This window comes from Sus scrofa, chromosome 17 (assembly GCF_054392235.1).
Source record: "Sus scrofa isolate SSC_HxYL_T2T_F1_AM1 chromosome 17, Sscrofa_HxYL_maternal_Yorkshire_Landrace_v2.0, whole genome shotgun sequence".
Taxonomy (NCBI): Eukaryota; Metazoa; Chordata; class Mammalia; order Artiodactyla; family Suidae; genus Sus; species Sus scrofa.
In genome coordinates this window covers 50,731,548-50,753,722 of record NC_139399.1, presented here as the reverse complement: position 1 = coordinate 50,753,722, position 22,175 = coordinate 50,731,548, and the positions used below count along the sequence as shown (strand labels likewise).

Here is a 22,175-nt window from a genome sequence, read left to right as displayed (position 1 = left end):
TAGTCGGATTCGTTAACCACTGCGCCACGACGGGAACTCCCCAAGTATTTTCAATGTCTATTTCTTGTTCCTCTTTCTCCCAAGTCTTCATGCCCCTTCTATCATCTCAACACACACACACACACACACACACACACACACACACACACACACACACTCCATCTCAAACAGAATAGAAATGTTGAGGAAAAAGGAGAAAATCCCCTAACTAACTTGGCTCACAAACTCATTAAGAGTGAAAGGGCATCTGAGGGTCACACTCTCTCTTCCCCCCTTCCTATCAGCACCAACTTTTCACCCCATTTAGGAGAGCTAGCCCTCTCCTCTCAGTTCAGTCTGCTCACTTCTTGTTGCCCTAAAAGCAAGGGCCTCTTTGCCTGCACTGTGTCTGAGCGGTAATTACCTTGTGTCTGTTCTGCTGCCTTCAAATTATTTTTCCCACCTTCAGAGCAATTGCCTCCTACTTCTTATCTCGGCTGTGATCTTCTACAGGGCGCAGGGGACCTGTCTCTTGACTCTCATATTTTTACTTCTGATGTTAAAAAGTCCCCTTGAACTTGCATTTACAGACACCAGCAGAACCCGAGTGTCTTCACATCAGCTGACACGTCCCGGGGGCTGGGTGTTTGCAATTACAGCCAGAGCTGGCTGCGGGATCAGAGAGCTGCCAGGCCGGTGAGGCCCAGCCCGGGAGCATCTCTGATGAGTGACGGGGTCATTATTATGAATTATGCGGAGAGGCAGGTAAAGTCCCGTGGCAGGAACGCTTTTCTCCCTTTATCTTGTCTTCGCTGTAAAGACAGTCATACATATACATACATATATGCATAGACTCCAGTGCAGCCTGGCTGGGGAGCAGGGAAGTAAGGTTAGAGCCAGGATTTCTCACACATTCTGGAACAATCCTTCCACAGGCCTGTGTCTTCTCAAAGTCTCCTCGTTTCCCTTGCCAGATCTCTTTAAGGGGTATGAGTGTGGCTTCATCTTTAATTGGAGGGCTGATGGTTACTTCCAGGACCTTTTTGGTTCTGACATCTGACAATGGAGAATTTTTCTGTTGTGATGTAGTATGTCTTTCTATGGAGATATTTACTGCTACTTTTGTCTCTTGCAGGGAAGATACAAACGACCTTGTTGATCCCAGCCCCCTGTATCAGTAAATTGCTGCTCACTGGAACTCACTTTTCCCTCCTCACCGTGTGTGTGTCTCTGTTCTGTGTTGCAGAGTGTTGATAATTGTCCCTTCAGGCCTATTTGGTAAATCTATGTCCCCGTGGGTGGGCCTAGTGTCCTCTGAAGAAAGGAGGCACACCCAGTGTTAATCATCTGGGGACCAGGCCATGCTAAGCTGGAAAATTCCATCTTAGGAGGCATGCAAGGGACCTCCCAGTCTCTCCACTTTAGTTTCAGCCTTTGAGGAGACGTGATGTCTTTAGGGTGGTCCAGAGTTTCAGGGGTTCAAGATAGCTTCCTTGATGGGGAGGTGTGAGGGGAAGGAGGAAGAGGCTGGTCTGCTTCGTGCCATACGCCGACCGTGGGGGGCCTCCTTCATCTTGTAAGTGAGCATTTCCAGTTATTTCTTGCCTGCTCATTCCCTTCAGTTGACCTAAGGCCTTTAGAAAAGACTGCTTGGAATCTGAGAAACTTATCTCAAAAACACCTCTGAATTCAGGGAAGGACCTCATCACGTCATTTCAGGGGAGCTGCAAATAGACTTAATGCCTCCCAAGATCAGGTGGAGCAGCAAGGAATGTTCTACTAGAGTTCATGTTTTCAAAACATGACTTGTATTTTTAATTAGTCACCATATACGCCCGCCCATCGTTATCTTCCGCATCTTAAAACACCCTTATAAAGTGATATTATTCTTGTTTCCACTTTGCAGATGAGGGAATCGAACATTTGAGACTGTGTATCCCCACCATCTATTCACATCTGACATCCTCTATTTTCTGCTCTTCTTGGAGGATCTTTGCTGCATAGTCAAAGAGGAAGTTGAATATTTTTGTTACATTTTTGCAACATGCAAAGCACCTTTGCCCGCCTGCCTTCCTCCCTTCCTTCCTTCCTTCCTTCCTCTTTCTTTTTTTTCTCCCTCTCTCCTTCCCTCCCTTTCTTCCTCCCCCCTTTCTCCCTTCCTTCTTAATTTTAAGAGCAAGACACTGTGGTCCCCATGGGTTATATGAAATAGATAGAGGAGATGAGACTCAAAATTATGTCAAGTCCAGGACTCTTTCCTCTGGTACTTTATTTTGGCCTAATTCAGAAAACGGCCAGGATGGAAATGCCCAGGATTGGAAACACAGTTTGGCAGCAGAGAGTCAAATATGGAAGGACCCCTCAGCCCCAAAGGGCCATAGCCCTCCTAAATTGGGGCTTTCTGTACATTTTCCAGGCACATGTCTATGCTGGTCTGGATGTGATCATAAGGACGCCTATGGATGTTCAGATGTCTCAGTGTGTCAATTAATAGGCTCTGACAGAGGACCAACACACTGTGGAGAATTGAAACAATTATATGGATACCTTGGTCCCCTCCCTGATTTTTTTTTATCAGCTCACAGAAAGCCAAAGGAAGCTTTTGATGTTCTTTTTTTTTTTTTCTTTTCTTTCTTTTTTTTTTTTTTTTTTTTTTTTTTTTTACTGCTTCATGGATCCCAGTGATTGTTCTCTTACTCTCTTTCCGCCTCCACAGGCTCCGGGTGGACCACAATGCTCTGACAATTCCTGAACACCAAAGTGAGAAGGACATTTGCATCCGAGGACCTTGACTACTTCGAGGGAAGGAATTACCTGCTCAGCATGGTCTCAGAAAGAAGTTCTCTCAGAGGTTGTGTGAGGACAAGCTGAGGAAACATAAGCCATAGCTCTCTGGAATCGTAACAATATTCCAAGACAAATGTTCCTCATGGGCTGGGGTTTTTTCCTACATCTGTCATACACTCAGGGTGTGACATGGGGGAATGCACCTCCCCGCCCTCAGCCACCAAGCCTCATCTATACAGCGGGGGGTTTAGAGTTCCAAGATCCCGAGTATCATGCCTTGAATGGGGTCAGGTTGGGAATTCAGATACTCAGGCTTGTTGGGAAAGGATGTATCCAGGTGGGGGCAGGGCTTGTGTTGAATTAGATGAGAAAGGGGCGTGGTGATCAGGCTGTGAGCTGGTCTAGAAAGAAAGTCTAAAAAGGTCTGATCTGGAGGCAGTCGCCTAGGAGTGGCAGTCAAGCCAGGTCAGGCTCTGGGCGGACTGCCTGCTTTGGGAAATGGCATGGATGTGTGGGGAGAGGCTGTTAAGGCTGGAACAGGTGTCCAAGCCCAAGCCAAATGGATTGAAGGTCAGGACGGGGCATTAGTTCTAAACAAGGTGCCCGCATGCAAAGCAGACACTGACTGGGTGGTCACAGAGAAACCCGCTCTGCAGGGAACCCTGCGTTTAAGACAGCAAGAGTAAGTCTTGCTGCTTCTCATGGAAAATATAAGGCTGTCTTGGCTGGAGGGTTGGAGATGCTGGACAGACACATTTAGAGCTGAAATACAGTACTTCAATTTTAATAGAAATAAAAAAATAATAACAACCAACACATAAGAAGCACTTTCTCTGTGACACACTGTTCTAAGTTCCTCCCATATGTGAATCCATGGGCAGGCTGATTTTAAAGCTTTTTCCTGTTAATGACTATGTTAGCAACCCCCCCCCCTTTTTTTTTTGGCCAATATCAAACTGTGGTGATATTTGTCCCTTCAATTATGATTATGCCATCCTTGACGAGTCCAGGCAAAAATAGAGAGAATGGGGAGGGACAAATGGAAATTGGTTCAGACTGGAGATTCCCAGGAAATAGGAGCCCTTTCAATGACATTATCAGTATGGATTTCATTGTCAGGCTTTCCTCTTCAAACAGGATCAAAGATTAGCCACACTTGCATTCTTTCCCAGTTAGATGTATCTTTCCAGCAAAGAGTCCATGTCTCCAAGCTGGAGGTGAGTCCAGCCACCATCCTCCAATTTCTCCTACAACTACAAGTATCTATTAGGTTCCTCTAGGTTAGATGTAGGGTGACTGCGACTGTGGAGAAACCCACATGGGACATTAAAAAATGTTGCAAGAGGAGGAGTTCCCATCGTGGCACAGCAGAAACGAATCTAACTAGGAACCATGAGGTTGCAGGTTCATGTTGATTGGACCCCTAGCCTGGGAACCTCCATATGTCTCGGGTGAGGCCCTAAAAAGCGAAATAAATAAATACATAAATACAAATAAATAACAAATAACAAATAAAAATTGTTGCAATTCTCACTTTAAAAAAAAAAAATGTTATAAGAGGAGTTCCTGTCATGTCTCAGCAGAAGGAAACCAGACTAGGAACCACAAGGATTTGGGTTTGATCCTTGGGCTGGCTCAGTGGGTTAAGGATCTGGCATTGCCATGAGCTATGGTGTAGGCTGCAGATGAGGCTTGGATCCTGTGTAGCTGAGGCTGTGGCACAGGCTGGCTGTTGCAGCTCTGATTCCACCCCTAGCCTGGGAACTTCCATACGCTTCAGGCACGGCCCTAAAAAAGGCAAAAAAAAAAAAAAAAAAAAAAAAAAAGCTACAAGCACTCTTTTAAAAATATCTTAATCACATCACATTTTTTTCACATGTCTGACAATGTAAAGGGGTGAAGCACACTTTCTTATAATGCCCGTCCTTTCCAACCACATTCCTTGAAAATCAGGTGTACCAGACACAATTTAGTTTTCTAACCCCAAGGATACTAACACCATAATCTCTCTAATCCCACTAAAAATGCCCTAGTTCTGGCCTTCACTGTCTCTTTAATAGTATCTGACTCACCTCCCTGCCTCCTAGGTCTACTCTCTTCAATCTGGCCTCCACTCCCTCAGAAGCAGCACCTTCCTGCTCAAAATCACGATAAGGCTCCTGTCACTTACAGATTGCTATCCAGAATCCACATCCCACATCCAAGCTCTTAAGAACCTTTCCCCCAAACCACCTCTCCTATCTTAGCTGTCACTCATGAGTTCCGTAACTCTCCAGGCCCAACAGGCCTTACCATGTTCTCATTGTCCCCAGCTTAGTGTCTTCCATCTGTTACAAATATTCTTTCCCATCTCTATCTGTGAGTAATTAATATTGAAAAGTCCATCTCCCTTTTCAGTGTCCAAATCCAGGGCCAACTCCTCCAAGAAGGTTTCTTCTGCCTCTAACCTCCAACCTCCAACCTCAGACCTCATCATTAAAAGCCCAGCTCTAACTCTCTCATCTCTGTCCTACTTCCTGTAAGAACTACAGGTTTCCATGCTATATGAGAGTAGAGGGTTCCTGTGACACCTTTTGCAAGCTGAAATGGCATAAAGTGAAGAAGCAATGAACTTAGGACAACCTTGATAATGGAGGCACAAAATAAATCAAGGTAAAGTGCAAATGCCCCCAGACACAGTTCAAAGCCATGGCAGCTTGACAAAGAGACACTGAGTGTCCTCCATGGGAAAGGAGCTTGGAGGTGCCTCTTGGGGCCATGTTGCCTTTATAACACTCACTGCAAAACCAACGCTGAATGCTATTTTTGCTTTTCACCTTCTTTTGTAAAAGTGAAAATCATCCTGGGATTTCATTTGGTTAGTAAAAACAGGTATTAATGTAGTTCTTCTGTAAAGAGGACTTTCTAAAAGTGGGGGAGACCTATCTATGTTAACCATTGGCTGGGGCTACCATGAAATAATTACCATGTTCTCCAAACCCAAACTGTCCTGGCACACAGTAAGCTCATGGTAGTATGGCAGATTGTAACAGTGGCACCAATTCTTCATCTCTACCTGTATTGCACCCTTTGCCTTGTGATTTCTGAGTGCCCACCCATCAAACTTGGACTCTGGGTTTGGCTGTGCTGTTTCCTTTGGCCAACAGAATGAGGTGGAATGATGATGTGCTTGTTCTAACTTCAGGCCCCATAACAGGAATTGCCTGTTTTCACTTGCATTCTTGCAGCACTGAACATGCCTGGGCCAACCTGCTGGATGGTGGGAGATACATGAAGCAGAGCAGAGCCACTCTGCTTGCTACAGTTCAGACCATTGTGGGTAAGCCAGGCATGTAAGCATGCCTGGCCCAAGTAGGTAGAGTCTCTGGATTACCTCCCAATATACCCAGAAGTATAAGCTAAAGATTCTTATGTTGGATGCCACCAAGGAATTGTGGGTGCGGATGCCATGGCATTATTTTAACCAGAGATAATTGATGCAGGTAGGAACTTGAACCAAAATGCACCCAACCATTTTCGGGTGTCAGGAGATAGAAATTCTCCTTCTTAAGAGTCTTAGACATAATGGTGAAAAAAAAAGAATATACACTAAATATGTGTCACACACACACACATAGATACAGAGTACCAAATTATATATACAGTTAAATTAAAATAATATATTTATGTATATACACTATAAATATGAAAGACACATACATATGATGTTTCTGTACATATATGACATCTGTGTATGTGTATAAATTCTCTTCTGAAGGCACATATGCAAAATCGTGGTAGATGCCTGGAGAATGGGATAGGGATGTGGGATAAAGAAGAAAATTTAGGGTTTGTTTTCTATTCCTTTATGTATTACTTGACCTTATAATGAATATATCATAATTTAATAACATAAATCTAATTAAAATAAATAAAACAATTCATGCTAATTGTAGAAAATTCAAGTCTGTAAGAAAGAATAAAGCAAACATTTTTAAGACCTCTCACACATATTCTTTACAGATTCTCTCTTTAAGATGACACAAAAAGCATGTTGTTGTCAATTCTTTTAACATTTCATCTTTACTCTTTGAAATTTCAATCAGTTTAAATCAAATTAGGTCAATTATATGAGGTAAGTGGTGGTGGGGGGTATTTGTCTTTCCCTAACCCCAAAATATTTAACCAATCATCCATGCCATATTTATTTAATAACCCTACCCCACACTTTGAATTCTTTAATACCCGTATTTTATTCTGCATTTGAATTACTGTAGCTTTATAGTATGTTTTGACATCTGGTAAGGCAGATTTGGCCTTTTTCATTTTATTTTATTTTTTACATTTTGAGCCATTTTCATGTATTTCTTTTGTCTAGCTGAATCAGAAACAGGTTGTCAAGTTTTCAACAAAGATCCACATAGAATTTTGAAATTTTTGTCTCTCACTAGAATTGAGGAGAATCATTCCTTTCCTCCTCCTCCTTCTTTTTCTTCTTCAATCTTTACCTCTTTTTTAAAATCTCCATTTCTGCCTCACCCCCCTCCTCTTTTTTTAATCCTCCTTTGTCTTCTTTTATTGATTGCTTATTTACATGATAAAGATTTAAGCATACAGAAAAGTAAACATATTGATCAAAGCTTGACTGGTTGTATTTCGTGTATGTGTTAGGTATTTTAAGGTAGAGATCTAGAACGTTACAGAAAGAGGCATAGGCCTCCATGTAAATTTCCCTCCATTCTCAACAGTAACCACAACTATGAAATTGGAGTCTTTCTGTACACATTTTAACTTTTACTCACATGATACACATTCACCCATGATCAAATGTAGTGTTGTTTTGTATATTTAAAACTTCCTTTCAATATGCTCCATGCTGAGCATGTCCTTTTGTATCTTGATTATTTTTTGTTGGGGGGGGCAACCATTGTAACTTTTCTTTATGAATTTCCTGAATATTTTTTGGTTTAGTTTACTCTTGGTTATTTAGGATAAATAATTCATGGTATTAATGCTAAATTCTCTTGACTCAAATTTTGTTGATGGCTAGTGCAACCAAAATACGAGATGAGATCAGTCCTCTCCTGCTGAATTCTGATTTCATCACATCAACCTGGTATCCAAACTATGAGGAAAGCTGTTCTGTCTGGGGAGTGTTCATGCTCAGGTTTCTTCTTTCCTCGGAGGGAACTCCTGCAGGGGAGTCCTGCCTGTGCTATCCAACCAGAAGACTAGTGACTGACCAAAGTTTGATTCTCATTGAATCTCCTGTCCACTGAGCCTAGGACTCTGCCTCTTTGAGCAGAATTGTCTTTCCCTGAGTTTGGTACCAGTATAGCACAATCCTTAAGTCCCTAATCTATGAATCAACTAGATTTTCCCATGTGTGTTTTCCGGAGGTATCCCCAAGCCCATTCTAAACCTAAATTGAACCTGTTATATTCCAGGCTGGCTGTTGTCTTAACAGGTATCGTGATGGTGCAGGGATTGATTATTTTTTTTTTCATGTTTTTCTTTGAGTTCCTACCACTTCTACTATCCAGGTTTTTTTTCTCCTGCTTCTAACAACCTGGTTTAGCCATATATATAAACTATACTCAGGATGGCAAAAGCATTTTTCCCCACATGATAACCATGAGTTATTGGTGGTGATTTAATTAAAAACTATACTAATAATAACTTAGAGGTACTCTCTTGATTCGGTCAGAAGGAATTATCTGCTACTGGCAGGTGCATACTTATGTTCTTGCTGTCACTTGTTTTAGGCCATCCATGATGAAAATGAATGATTATAAAACATATGACTATGAACAACTATGCATCCCATGACAGTAGTAAGAAAACAACAAAGTACAAAAAGAAAATCAAAATTCTGTAATCAATTATAGGTGGGGAACTATTTTGTTTTTTTACCATACATTCATGTACCATTAGTTGGGGTTTTTTTTTGTGTGTGTGTGTAAAATAATCACACTATAGTAAGTATAGAGGGGATAAAGGTGAAGGACAGCCCATAAACTTATTTCATGGTGCATTTTGTGCCTCTTCCAAAACACTAAAATTCTACTCCCACCAAGACGTGGGGTCTATGTCTGCTCCTCTTGAATCTGGGTGGGACTCTGTGACTGCTTCAACCCACAAAGTGCACTAGGAGTGATACTATGTGGCTTCTAAGGCTAGATTATAAGAATAACATGCCCTTCACTTTGCTCTTTGAGGGGTTCTGGCTCTTGGAATCCAGCCACCATACTGGCAGGAAGCTCAAGCGTCTGGGGAGAGGTTTTTATGGGGAGGAACCAATCCCTACTAACAAACACACAGACCAGGCTGAGTTCCCAGCCAACAGCTATCATCAACTTGCCAGCCATCTGAGTGAGACGTCTTGAAAGGAGCTCCATCAGCACTAAGTCAAGCAGCTTCATTGTGTTACCAAAGAATACTTCTTTCCTAGTATCTTCCTTCTGAGACCGGTTTAGGGCTAGTTTAGAAGCTCTGTTTTGGCTCTGATAATTCAGGATAAGAAAGCATTGCTCCAGTTCTAGATGATGCAGCTGTGGAAATAATCTGTGGTGTTTTTTTTCCTCCAGGAATCCTTGCCTGTTTGCTCAGGTAACTCATGAGCCTTGTTATCTCAGCATGCTAAGAACACTCACTATGAGGTTGTTTCTTGTCCTCTAGCCACTTCAAAGCTTTGTCTCTTGCTTTCAATCAATATTTTAATGTTTTCCTGCTAGTGTTCCTTCAAAGGTACAAGTTGACTACCATTAAGTGTCCAGTGAAATAATGAGATATTGCTAAGCTGTGTAAGAGTATTCATATTTAAAATAAGACCTTGTCAGTCAATAAAAGTAGATAAAAAGAACTTCTTGAAAATTCATGAGCAGAAATACAAATTTCTCCCTTAATGTTAGGATGGCCTGGTTTACCTATCTTGGGGCAAGAGAGATCTAATTCCATAAATGGCGACACAACTTTCTAAATTGCTCATAAAATTCAGGCAGAATCAATGATAAGTAGGGTCAAAACTGAGGAAGGTGAGAGTTACTGTGTTTGGCCCAGGACAGATCAAGGTTTAATTTATGTGTTTATTTCTCAGTGCCACAAGTTGAGGGGGGATCTTAAGAAAGCATGCTGATAAGGGAATAGGTTCCCATTCAAAGCAGTGAGTTCCTGAAATGCTCTCTACCAGAAATTTCATACAGTTCAGAGGCACAAATAATTTTTTAGGTCCTTTCAAACACTGTGATATTCTATATGAGAATTTGATCCTGGCCCCAAGTGCCAGTTCTTCACATTACCACACAAGTAATCTTCCTAGGGACCATGTCTTCCAAGAACATAGTGATCTTCATGCCTCAAGTGTGAGGCGTAGATATCTTGTTGTTAACAAGGGATAAGACATGAATTTTCACAGGCAGAATACTCAAGTGTGCAAAAATGTAACTTTATTAATTTCCCTATTACTAAAACTAGCTTAGCTCTTATGTTTCCATTTCCATTTGGCAGGAAACTTAATCTTGCTAACCCAAAGTAATTCACCACTTCCATTTTTAAAGCTTAGTTTATCTTGGGTAAATACTTAAATTTACAGTGTTATTTATGACCCCTTTATTTCTTTCACTGAGAGGATATTTAAACTTGCTGGTGAGTTTACTTTTAGTACTGTTGTTGTATCCTTGTAAAGAAATCAACATTGTTTGGCATGTATATACTTATAGGAGTCTACCTAACAAAAATGATATTTGACAATTTTCAGTGTACAAGTCATCAGTTTCTACGCAAATGGTCTGTGGGGGTTTGATGGAGATAGTGCTGAATCTACAGACCCATTTTGGGAGAATTACCAAAGCAATCTTGAATCTTTCAATCCACAAATATGGTATAGCTCTCATTTTATTTAGGTCTTATGTAATATCTGATCATTGCATTATAGTTTTAGGTTTAGAGATCTTGAACATATGTTGGTAAACTTTTCCTAAGGAGTTCATGTTTCAAGATGCTAATATAAATGTTATTGTATTTTAATTTCATATTTAAATTATCCTCTGATATATATAGATATAAAATTGAATTTTGAATGTTGAACTTGTATCCTGATACCTTGTTGAATTCACTTGTTAGTTCTAATATTTTTATAGATTCTTTAGGATATTATATGTATACAATTATATCATATGCAAATAAAGACCATTTTAATTTTTTTTTTTTTATCTTTTTAGGGCCACATCTGCAACATATGGAAGTTCCCAGGCTAGGGGTCAAATGGGAGCTATAGCTGCTGGCCTATACCACAGTTATAGCAATGCTGGATCCATGTCTGCAACCTATACCACAGCTCGTGGCAATGACACGAGTGAGGCCAGGGATTGACCCACATCCTCATGGATACCAGTTGGGTTCTTAACCCATTAGCCACAATGAGAACTCCAAATTTTAATTCTTTACAATCTGCATGCCTTTTATTTGACTTCCAAAACAATACTGAATAGAAGCAGTGAGAGAAGATATTCTTGCCTTGTTACGGTGGCAAAGAATTCAGTCTTTCATCCTTGAGTGTGATTTTAGCTACATATATTTTATAGATAATATTTTTTACATTGATGCAATTTTGTTTTATTCTTAGTTTTCTTAGAGGTTTATGATGAAAAGGTGTTAAATGTTGTCACATGTATGGATATATGTGTATACTCAAATGTGATCTCTTGACTATTTATTCTGGGTATATCATAAAATACAGTGAATAATTTTCAAGTGATAGCCCAGCTATTAATCTCTGCAATAAACTCCACTTTTTCGTATATAGATGGAGTACAATTTGCTAAAGAAATTTTTGTGCCTTTGCATAAAAGAATTTTAGTCTGAAGAATATTTCCTTGTAATGTCTTCATCTGGCTTGAGGATAAGGATAAAACTGGCCTCATAAAAGGATTTGGGTAGTCTTCCTCCACACTCTCTTTTGAAAGGAGTTTTTTGTAAAATTATTGTGTATTTCCTAAATATTTGATGGGATTCACCAATTAAGGCTTCTTGGTTTGAAACTATTTTTGTGGGGATATTTGTAAGTTAGAATTTATTTTAAAATCTGATGTGGACTTAGTCAAGTTTTCTATTTCTTCTTGAGTCAGTTTGATCTGTTCATTTTATCTAACTTGCAAAATTTATTGGCACAATTTTTTTTGTTACAATCTTCATTATTATGTTCTTAATACCTATAGGATATGTAGAAATGTCCCTCTTATAGTCAATTATTAGAAATATATATATTTTTTAACTTGATGAGTCTATCTAGGAGTTTATTAATTTTAATGATTTTTTTTACAGCTTTGGTTTAATTGACTTTATTCCTTCTCTGCTTTCTATTTTATTGACGTCTTATTTATCTATATCTATCTATTTCTTCTAATTACTTTGGGTTTATATTACTCTTCATTTTTAGGTTTTTAAGTTGGAATCTCTGATTATTCATTTTGTACAAATTTGGCTTTCTAACATAAGTATTTAATACTATAATCATTTCCTACTAATCCTTACCTTATCTGCTTTCCACAAATATTGATATTTTCTGATATCATTATCATTCGGTTCAAAATAGTCTCTAAATTTTCTTGTGCTTTAGTCTTTTACACAAGGTTCATATAAATGTTGATCAATTTCCAAATTTTGGAGATTGTTTGGGGTATGTACTTATGCTTAGTTTCCAAATTATTTTTGTCAGAGTACATACTCTAAATGATTTAGAACTTTTGAATTTATGGAAACTTATTTTATGACCCACTATATAATCTAAGTAACACCATATAATCTTCCACGTGCACCTGAAAAGAATGTACATTCTCCTGTTGCTGGGTGGAGTGTTCTTCAGATGTCACTTAGGTCAAGTTGGTTCATAATGTTATTCAAGTCTTCTCACCTTTTCTGCTTGTTCTAATAATTACTTACCTAGTTATTCTAATAATCACTGAGTGAGGAGTGTTGAAATCTCTGGCTATAATTATGGATCTGTCTCACTCTACTTTTAGTTCTACCCATATTTGCTTCATGAATTGTCGAAACTGTGTTATTAGGTGTATATGCCTTTAAGAAATGCTATGCTTTCTGGATATACTCACCAGTTTTGCCATTATGGAATGCCCCACTTTATTCCTGATAATAGTGCTTATCCTGAAATCAACACATTAATGTAGACATTTCACCAGATACTAGTTGGGTTTGTTTCCACTGAGCAACAATGGAAACTCCCTCACCTTTATCTTTAAAATATAATTTTGCTAGAATGGAATTCTAGGTTGATAGTTTTGTTTTGTGCTTTTCCCTTGAAAGAGAAGTTGAAAGTTTTAACTGGGGCAGGGGGGTGGGTTATGAGTGCCATAATTATATTTGTGTTTCAGGAATATTCTGTGGACAGTATTATAAAGAATAGTTTGGCTTGGGGAAAGTGTAAAAGCCACAGGAGCAGTTAGGAAGTTGTTACAATCATCCGGGGGAGACATGATGGGGTCTTAAACAAGTCAAAGCCGGTGGGGATAAGAACACTGGTTTGGAAGATATATTGTGTCATCAGAACTCAGGGGTCCATTATAAAAGGTGATGCAGAAGATGGGTCCTTGCACTTTGGTTGTGGCACATGAGTAAGGAGAGGTCCCATTTACTGAGATGGGGATTTACGGGAGGGAGAACAGATTTGTGAGGTCAGTGGTGTCCATTTCCGTAGTGGCTTAAGTTCTAGATTCAGGTCTTCAGCATTCAAGTCCTCCACTGGGATGAACCCCCATCTATTTGGGGACAAGGTACACTTCCAGCTCTTGCCACACTACTCTGCCACTGATATAGATCCTAATTTTTCTCCAAGCTACTGAGCATGGGCTCTTGCTTTGGAATCTGTATACATGCTATGGAGGGTCTCCCCCTTCCAGAACTTTGGCTCGGCTTGTCTTCTTCTAACCTTGACTGGGCAGTTATGGATACATATTTAGGCTATACTCAGTTCAGGTCAGCACTTCTATACTTGGTGCTTGTCCTGTGGCTACTAGTCAGAGGCATCTCTAATCATGTCAGCCTACCCAGGCTCTCATTTTGTCTACTTTGACTCTCCCACTGGTTCCAACTCGTACAGCTGGGTTCACCCCAAGTTATGACATTATTTAGACTTTTCCTTTCAACTTGGAATATGAAACAAGCATAAATCATCCAGCCTCCCTCACCCATTTAACCCCTGTGTAAACTGTCTGAGGGATAGAATGATAATTACCTTTTTCAGGGACAGAATGGGGGGGGCAGTCTATTAAGTCTTGCACTGTGCTTTGAGATCTTTCAATGAAAGGCTCGGGGTTATTACTGTTAACAAGATACCAAAGGGCTATTTGCCAGCAGTGACTCCCTTCGAGCCAGCATGTCTGTCATTAGCAATGTGGGGGCTTGGCACAGAGTCATGGGAATGTTTTAATGGCTTCTGTTCAACCCCAGAAATAGATCTCAAAGTTGCAAAAAGAAATGCTTGTTTTCTCTGTTCCCCTCTATTTCTGTACACGTGGTGATCCTCAGGAGAGATCTCAGGTTCTCTGGCAGAGGCCAAAGAAGTGGGCAACGGGGTCTTAAGCTGCCCCAATAAACTCTGACAGCTGACATTGCCGGGGTCTGTTCCAGTAGCTAATTTAGAGATGGGTTATACCACCAGATAGTAACCATGGCCAAAGCTGAATTTCTGGAGCCACCTGGAGACCTTGCTAACTCAATGAGGTTTGGGAATGATCCGTAGGAAACTCTATTTAAGAAATATTTGGAAAATGTTTGCTAATTTGAACAAGTTATTTTATTCCTAAGCCAAATCCCAAATGCTTTTTCAGAGCTGTCTTTATGAGTTAAGAAAAAAAGTGTTTTCTTTCTGGGAGGCCTGGACTTGTTTCTAGAGAAGTGGGCAAAGAATATGTGTGTCCAATCAGGCTGGTGTTTGGACCCTCATCGGGAAAGTCCATACCATAGCTTTTGTTCAATTAATTAATTAAACTATTCTTTTAAAAACTCCCTGTTCTCCCTCTGCCCCAGTTTTTTCCCCCATCAGCTTTGCTCCATTCTTTGCTTTATGTTTAATCAGTTCCTTTCTCTACTTGTTAAGATATACTGGAAAGTGCAGTAGTTCTGCTGAGATGAGAAATAGCTTCTACTCTTACTGGTGGTGATCTTGGGCAAGTTGCTTAACCTCTATGAATTTTATTTTATTCTCTGAAAGATGGATGATAACACAGGGGCCCAGCAGGATGTCTGGGTTGATTGTGCCAACATAAACATAGTTATCTAAGGTGCCGCAGGCATGTAAACCTGCGAACCAGCTGAATATAAGGAATAGAGTAGGCTGGGGACTGTGGCAACTGCAGCTTACACGCCTAATCCCCAGGGAGCAGCCATTATTCTCCTATAGCAAGTGTTTGCCTGTCAGACTCTTTTTTTTTTTTTTTTGGTTGCACCTGTGGTATGTGGAAGTTCCTGGGTCAGGGATCGAAACTACGCCACATTTTCGGCCTGTGCCACAGCTGTGGTGAGGCAACGTTGGATCCTTACCCACCGCACCACAGGGGAACTTCCTTCCTCCCTCCCTCCCTTTTTTCCTCCCTTCCTTCTTTTTTTTTTTCCCCTGTTTTTTAAAACAAATAGGAAACTCACAAATTTATAGAAAGTCTCCCGGTTTTTTCTTTTTTTTTTTTGTCTTTTTGTCTTTTTAGGGCCGCACCCGCAGCATATGGAGCTTCCCAGGCTAGGGGTCTAATTGGAGCTGTAGCCACCGGCCTACAGCACAGCCACAGCAATGCCAGATCTGAGCTGCATCTGCGACCTACACCGCAGCTCACGGCAACGCCGGATCCTTAACCCACTGAGGGAGGCCAGGGATCGAACCTGCCACCTCATGGTTCCTAGTCAGATTTGTTTCCGCTGCGCCACGATGGGAACTTGTCTCCTGAATTTTAAGTGTTAGAACTAATGCAATTCCTTCTGAAAAACAGTCTCGAGCCATAGAAAGATGCCTGTGGCCTGGGTTTGGCTAACAAACTACCAGTTGAACATTTATGGTTTATTTTATTCTCCTTTATAGATTTCTACCCGCTCCTCTTCTTCATCCTTCTCTAGCAGTCTACTCCCTCGCCTCCCCCCCCCCCCCCCCCCCCGCCGCCGACACCCCCCAGCAACAACGTTTTCTTTACATTCTCCTGGAGCAATACCAGATTCTTTGCTTGGGGCCTATTGACACAAACCACGATTTCTTTGTTCTTCCATCAGGCCCACTTGATTTTCCATCTCTTCTCTCATGGCCAACAACACGATGAGGATAGCAAGCCTACCAGGTTTGAAGGAGTTAAATCTACTCTTCCATTCCCAAGAGGAAAGTAAAGAACTAACCTTCTTACTTTTACTCAAAACAACAACAAAAAAATTGGCTCTCGATATGATCACCAGGAATGCTAACTCATCAGCCACTTGGGCCCATAACTGTGGCTGAGTTCACCAGTCCTTGGCCACATAACTGGTGCCAATCCTGAGCCTAGTAAGGAGTTGGCCTGAAGAAATCCTGACAGTGTGGCTCCATTGCCTTTCCGGAAAAATATGCTGAAGACGTCCCAACCACTGGTCGTTTAATAATAAACTGTACCCGACAAGGTATGTTCTTTAACAAAAATGAGCACAATTCTTCCTCATTGCAATGTCTTGCCTCCTTTTAACTCTTTTCTTGGGAGAACTGTGACTGTCCTATTTACGATGAAAAGACACCTCTTTGGAAATGAGGCAATCACATAATATATGCCACAATTTTCTACTCCCTGGCCACAGGGAGACACCACTAATTGATAAGGGTACCCCTTTAATTGAGTCTAGATGAAGTGCAAGATATTTATTTATTTATTTCTGTCCTTTTGGGGCTGCACCCCCGGCATATGGAGGCTTCCAGGTTAGGGGTCGAATCCGAGCTGCAGCTGCTGGCCTGTGCCACAGCCACAGCAACGCCAGATCTGAGCTATGTCTGCAACATATACCACAGCTCACGGCAACGCCCGGTCCTTAACCCACTGAGTGAGGCCAGGGATCAAACCCACGTTCCTCACAGATACTAGCTGGGTTCTTTAACCGCCGAGCCACGACAGAACTCCCAAGACCTTTAATATACGTGATAGCCATTACTAGTCATTTGGGGTTGGGATGTGGGTTAAAATATAATAGGCCCAAAGTGAAAACAACCCAAATATACATTGACTGGTGAATAGACAATAAAATGTGGCCGTTTATATAATGGAATACTGTTTGCTAATAAAAACGAATTGAGTGGGAATACATACAACGATGGGGGTGAGCCTCAAAATGGCATGCTCAGGAGGAACCCAGACCCATAAGACCATATACTGGGTAAGTCTACATATACGAAAGGTCCCGAAAAGGCAAATCTATAGACAGAAAGTGGATTAGTAATTGCACGGGGCTGGGGTGTGAGTGACCACAAACAGGCTCAAGGTTTCTACTCTGGGGTGATGGAAATGTTTTAAAATCAGATGGCAATAATTGAACGACTTGGTAACTATGTAAAAAAGTCACTGAACGGTGAACTTGAAACACATGAATTCAATGTTACGTAAATTATATTTCAACAAAACTGTTAACATACATACACAATAGGCTTGCGGACATTAGCTACCTGGAGTCAGGGAGCCATGGAGGACAAGACACTCCAGAATCTTCCACTGACTTGTGTGATATTAAGAAAGTGCTTCTTTACCTTCTGTCATTCCTTCATTTGTAGTTTGTGGTGTTTGAGCTGATGTTCTCTTAGGAACTTTTAAGCTCCATCAGTACCTAAGAAGATGCAAAAGCAAAGATAGTCATTGCTGTTACTTTGCCACAGCCACCTACCTTGCAGTCAGCTTTTGGGGAGCAGCAGAGGTGGGGGATGTGCCCCCCGGTCGATACCTGGCCCAGTGACCCACACGCTGTGGAACTATGCCTGGCCATCAGTGTGAGGGAATGATGATTATAACATCTAAGGGGCTCTAAAACAATAGCAAAACTATTTTCTAAGACTTTCATAGGCAGTGTGATGCATGACAGTGTGACATTTTTTCCCTGACAATTGTTTTTTAATTTTTCTCAGAGGGTATAAAACATTCAGAGTAAAAACATCACCTGTTATCTCCTGTTCTGGTTGGTAAGTGGTTACAGTGAGGAAAAGAGGTGTGTGTGTGTGTGTGTGTGTGTGTGTGTGTGTGTGTGTGTGTGTGTGATGTTGGGTGAGGATGGGCTTTGGAAAAAGACAAACCTAAGTTTCTTTCCTGGTCTTGCTATTAAATCCTGTGGAACATGCATTTAACCTTTCGAATCCTCTGTAAAGTGGGTAATCTAGCCTGACCTCCCAAGATGTTCTGAAGTTTTAAGAGCTCTTCTATGCTAAAGCATCTAGAATCATTCTAGAAACAAACTGGATGCCTCCTCAATGTTTGTTTGTTATGTTCCTGGGTCAAATCAGAGCAGTAGCTGCTGGACTTCACCACAGGCACAGCAACTTGGGATTCAAGCCGCATCTGCAGCCTGCACCACAGCTCATGGCAATGGTGGATCCTTAACCCACTGAGCGAGGCCAGGGATTGAAACCACGTCCTCATGGATACGAGTCAGGTTCATTAACCACTTAGCAAAGATGGGAACTCCAGGACATGTTAATTTGAAGGGAACCTGGCTTGTTTGAGTGAATGTTGGTCCAGCCCTCTAGGCTGTGATTCCCTGCATTTCTACTGTTACCCTTCTTTACGTGTTTCTCTGATACTCAGCTTCTCGGATTGGAGTTATAACTTTCTGGTAAGGATTTCTAGAATAATGAATATGCCTTTGCACCAAGGCTAGGCCAGGACCTCAGAGAGTTCCCTCTAAGACAAATGCCCCAGGAGCCCACCCAAAACTTTGGCTTCACATTTAGCCAAAGCATCCGAGTTCCTGTTTCTGCTTTGGGGCTAACCAGTGGCTGTGCTTTCAGCCCGTGTGTCCTTTTAAGACCAGGCCAGAAAACTCTGGAAGGCTGGGTGCTATCAGATTTTGCAGGGCCACACGCACTGAGGGACCAAACCAACTTTAGCAGGACTTTGTAAATCTTTGCATGTCTCATTCCGGTCACAGAGATGCGGAGATGTGATAAATATTCTTTAGGGGAAAGGGAAGAAAGGGGATGAACATTTATGGGGCCTACTTCATGCACAGCACTTAAAATGTTTATTTAGTCTTCTATTCAGTTATTTAAGATGTAAGAATAATTTTGACTGCACTTTTACATAACACAAGTGTCCCAGGCTCTTTGTCAAAACAAATTAAGCAATGCTAAAATGAATAGGGTAAGAAGTGAAAATATCCCTACACCAGCAACCACATTTCTTTCTCCACTTGCCCTTCTTTGTCGAAATTTTAATCTCAAGTGGATTTTCAAGAATGTGACCGTAATTGCAAATCGTTCTGCAATACCCCTGTTCATATACCCTGCTTACCTTTCTTTTTTTCTTTCTTTCTTTCTTTCTTTTTTTTTTTTTTTGGCCTTTTTAGGGCTGTGCTGGCAGCATATGGAGGTTCCCAGGCTAAGGGTTGAATTGGAGCTGTAGCAGCTGGCCTACACCACAACCACAGCAATGCGGGATCTGAGACACCACAGCTCACGGCTACAACAGATCCATAACCCACTGAGAAAGGCCAGGGATTGAACCCACATCCTCATGGATGCTAGTCAGATTCATTTCTGTTGAGCCACGAAGGTAACTCCACCTTTCATGATTACATAGAGAGCTGCATTCCCTCCCCCCTTTTTAAAATGACTACCTAGCATTCTATTCCATGCAAGTCCTCACGTTTGTTTAGCCAAGCACCATCCATGGTCATATGTGTTGTTTCCCATGGACTGTATACGTCACCCTCAACACATTTATCCGTGCATCCTTCAACAGAAATTTATTGAGCAAAGCATGTATCAGATAGAAGACTAGATGCTATGAGTACAGCAGATATAACTGCTTCCTTCCCTCAAAGAGTTTGCAGTCTAGCTGACTACAGAATTTCAGATGTATATGCCACCTTACCCACCCCCGCCCTGCCCACTATCGTAATGAGGATTGCCCTGGGTTTATAGATATGAAGCCTACAGTTTAAAGAAGTATATGAAAATTACCAAGGCCACCCAGTCCATCTGTTGTGCGGATGGGTAACATGCTCATGTCTGACTCCAGAACTCCCATGCTGCTGGTTACCTGGCCAATGACTAATATTGGATCAGTTCCCAGCGCCCAACAAGGAGATGTCAAATTTACATGTCTGGCATTGGATCTAGAGCTTTAAAGATCCAGGTGAGGGTAACAGAAGCAGAGAAATTGGTTCCTGTTGTTGGTGGAACCATGACCCTTCACAAGCAGAAGCAGGGGGAATGCTGACCAGCTACTATTCATGAGGGTCTGCCCAGGAGTTCGGCATATTGGGTTTGCATGAGGGCTGCCATCTTCATCTAAATAGCCTTGGGCGAGCACTTCTCTATCAGACTCATCTTTCCTCATCTGTAGAGTGGAAAATATCAACATTGACCTTTCCGAGTGGTTGTGAGGTTTCAATGGGCCCATGTATATAAAACATTTAGCATAAAATGTCAGCTGTTGTTACTGTTTTTATGCTTTTTTTTTCCTTGTGCTGAATCTGATTGCACTCTGGAGTCCCTGGCTTGTTCTGCCAATTCTGAGCCAAGCACCTGCTTCCTCACCACCTTTGCTGTCCTCAGGAGCCCTCAGTATGGCCTCAGCTTCCATCAGTATGGCCTCAGCTTCCACCTTAAGAGAATGTGAACATGATCTGTCCCCAATATAGTCCAGGGGTGCAAGGAGGTTGCTAATTAGAAATGGAAGGGTAGGCACAGCTAATGGTTTTCTGAGTAGCCATTTACACTCACAGTTTGGGAATTGGGTGTGATTTCTTCTTGGAATAATTCCTTAGAGATTTGGAGCTTGTTCTGATGTTGTCATCTAGTTTCCAGGGTCTCTTCTATTCTTTGAAGACCCAGATTTGGGACTTGGCCCTTTGGCCCAGTTCTCACTGCCAGGTTAGACAAGTAGAGATATTATTTGTCATGCTCGGGCTAGGTCGCCTGGCTGAGATGCTCACCACTGGGCCAGGCCTTCACTTTCTCAACCTGGGCTCTCAGCCATGGCTGGAGAGAAGCCAGCAGGGAGGAGGCAGGCCCTGGGCAGAGCTGGGCAGGGGTGGGGGAGTAATCGGTGCTGGGAGCCTGAGGTGGCCTGCAGCTACATGGGCGGGATTAGTGACATCAGCCCCTCTAGGGGCAGCAGGTTCAGACAGGAGGAAAGGGAGACTGCCTGCGCTGGGTCAGAGGGGGCACTGGCAGCTCGGAGAGTGGGTCCTCCCAGCCTGGGCTCCTTGGGGCCTGCCCGTTCTGGCGTGCCTGGTGGGGAAACCTGTTGAGTGAGTTCCCATGTGTTTCCCCATAAGGCTGAGGCTTGCGGTCCAGGCTGGAAAGTGGGGTGAGGGGAGGGAGCTCTTTATTGACTCTGACATTTACTTGAGAAGCTGCCAAAGGGTGGTTTATGTTTCTTAAACAGAGATGTGTTATGATAGGGAGGCTGCTTCTGTGGAGGTGAGAGTGAGCCGTGCCTGAGGCTGGGCCTCCCTGATGAGTCCCTCTGCCAAGTCAGTAGGCGGCCCAGCAAAGGCGGCAGAGGGCCAGGTTTGGGAAGGGACAGGCTTAGCCACCCTTGACACAGAGCAGGGGACTTGGAGAGAGTCAGATCATCTCCCTGATCTCTATCCCCTCATCAGCTAGGTCAGAATAATGACCTCCCCTGCCCAGGGCTCCTTAGTTGGGGGTTCCTTAGCTACATCCTTCCTCTGCACCATTCCAGGTGTTTCACAAATATGATCTCACTTAATCCTATAAAGACGGCATGATGTAGGTGCTATTATTAGCCTTGTTTTACAGATGAGGTACAGAAAGACCAAATCATTTGGCCAAGGTCTCACAGCACAACTGTCAGAGCAGAGATCTGACCCCAAGTCAACTGGCTCCAAGGTCTCCAATCTTAACCATGATGCTATGCTTCCTGGAACTTGCAGAGGACTCCGGTCCTCTCCTGCGGAAGGTGTAAATCACTTTGGAAGAGCCCAATTGTAGATGCGACTAGCTGATGAACACACATCTCTTTTATTGGATTCTGAGACAGCCATCTTGATTTCTGCTAATCACCATATCCCTGGGACCTAGCTGGACCTGTAAGAAACTTCCCTGCTGCACATATGTGAGAGGCTAATGGGAGCATCAAACAAGATAAAGACATAAAGGTGCTTCCCTTTGGAGGCACCCCACACTGCTCTGAGCTCACGAAAGGACTTGGGAAATGTTTATACCTGGGACAGACTTGTTGTGG

The 22,175-nt window shown here is 42.1% G+C and overlaps 1 protein-coding gene across 7 annotated transcripts in view; it reads right to left on the bottom strand.

The window, feature by feature from the left end:
* Positions 1–22,175, bottom strand: part of LOC146395310 (uncharacterized) — a 215,436-nt gene that overhangs the window by 96,375 nt on the left and 96,886 nt on the right. For 3 of the 7 annotated variants that reach the window (XR_014832349.1, XR_014832346.1, XR_014832352.1), the window contains one exon: positions 17,501–17,577. The gene's annotated coding sequence lies outside the window, so the exon portion shown is untranslated. Of the gene's footprint in view, positions 1–403; positions 1,976–2,793; positions 3,050–6,465; positions 6,551–17,419; positions 17,578–22,175 lie in introns of those variants that run through there. The other 4 variants (XR_014832350.1, XR_014832347.1, XR_014832345.1 and 1 more) reach the window with 3 other exon arrangements.